The following is a 1,905-nucleotide window of genomic DNA, read 5'->3' as shown; positions in this document are numbered from 1 at the left end:
GTGTTGTATGCAAGGAGAGGTTTGCACCCCCCATTAAAAAGGCTGGACGAGGCCCTGGAGCCTAAAATCTGAATAAACTTAAGACATTGCCACATATTTTGTGTTGCATAACCACTATCATTGAAAAAAAAAAAAGAAACAGGAGGTAAAAGGTGGACAAACGTTCCCGTGACAACACGTGGAAGCAGTCTCACATTGACTCCAAAATCCCTTACAGGCTTTCTAAGTAACCTGATTAAACATACGTTTTAGTGTACAATGTAAAACCTATGGGACTTCTTTACTGGGTCTAGGAGGGGTCCGGCTACTGGGGAACATAGCAAATGTCAGTGCGTACCTTTCTGTTTACCAGCGTCCTCTACAGTTACCAGACCATTGGACTGTAACCAAACAGGAACCTCTCTCCTGCCGAGCTCCGCCTTCTGTCATTTTCCAAACCCAGACTCCACAGCCTGTGTATCTGGAAGCGCAGGTCTCTGAAATAGAAAAGGCAACCACGAGGAGAGCAAAAGTCGGGGCTATGGTTTTTGTGTAAAGGGAACACGTGTATGAGCAGGAGCTAATTGTACCATTTGGGGAGCTTTGTGGAATCTTTGGGGAGGAAGGCCTAGCTGGAGGAAGTGGCTCACTAGGGGTTGGGATCTGAGCGTTAGATTCCACCCTCCTCGCCACCTGGGTTCTCTCTGCCGTTTTGTGGGTGATAGATGAAAAGAGCAGCTGCTCCCCACCTCTGTCATCGTTGATACCGTTCCCCACTGCCAAGCCTTCTCTGTCCCCAAAGACTATAGCTTGAGCTGTCAGCCAAAATAAATTGTCTCTCCCTGAAGTTGCATTTGTATGTAAAGTATTTGGTCACCGTGGTGACAAAAGCAGCTAATACAGCCTCTCGACTCTGACACTCTGTGTCACATCTGGTGGATGAGAATGAACCTGGGTTAGCCAAAGAGAATTGTTCCAGCCGCTGTCAGCCTTATTTCACGACCTTGTATTTACTAAGTATTTATAAAGTTTCTACAAAGATGGGGAACATAATGAACTAAAGTACACGCCAACTACTCGCTTTACCTGAATTTGAACCTGGAGTCTATGAACTACCATATTTTCTGTTAGCACAAGAATAAAGTCAAACACGTGTTTTAGAATATGCCTATATTATTATTATATATGCATGATTATATTATAGTATATATGTATCCATATATGTATTTATCACATATCACATAAGCATGTTTATACATTAGTCCACTGAAAGCATAGAAGCAGTATGGTTTTCATGAAGGCCACTTCCTAGGTACCATATAGAGAAAAAGAACAATCAGAGAACTGCAACTCAGAACTTCTTTGAGATTCCACCTCACCCTAGTCTGTATGGTAGTCATTGAGAAAATAAATAACAACTAAGGATGACAGGGGTGTGGATAAAGGTGAGCCCTTACACAGTGCTGATGAGACAGAAAACTGCCCAAACCACTTTAGAAATCAGTGTGCAGCTTTCTCATACAATTAAAAATAGGTCTATCACAGGACGATGCTGGATAAGTCTTTGGTATTTACAAGTCAACATATCACTTTAGTGCAATGAAATTATGTAACCAGCCATTGTGTCTAACAGCAGATGGATAAAAGAGAAAATACAGTACCCAATAAACCGTTTCTTACTTGGTAAGAGTGAGCTCATATCGCTTGCAGGAAATGCAAGCAACTAGTAACAACCATACTCAGTGAATTAAGCCAGGCTCAGAAAAGCAAATATTTTTGTGTGGGTGTGCTCTCAAATCAAATATTGCACCCGTGGTTCCTAGATGTCTAATCAATGCATAAAGTGAGATATGTATATGTGATATGAAAATAGAAGTGAACCTGTCTTGGGGACCAAAAGAGTCTGATGGGAATAAAGAGGAATGA

General features: G+C 41.8%; 1 non-coding gene across 1 annotated transcript; it reads left to right on the top strand.

Moving 5' to 3' along the window:
- Nucleotides 1-123, top strand: LOC125394249 (U6atac minor spliceosomal RNA). Its single transcript, XR_007230153.2, has one exon. It is a non-coding gene; the product is annotated as a U6atac minor spliceosomal RNA (small nuclear RNA).
- Nucleotides 124-1,905: the final 1,782 nt, after the last annotated feature.

The sequence above is a fragment of the Myodes glareolus genome, chromosome 20, assembly GCF_982192425.1.
Source record: "Myodes glareolus chromosome 20, mMyoGla1.1, whole genome shotgun sequence".
NCBI lineage: Eukaryota > Metazoa > Chordata > Mammalia > Rodentia > Cricetidae > Myodes > Myodes glareolus.
This window is presented reverse-complemented; position numbering and strand designations above follow the sequence as displayed.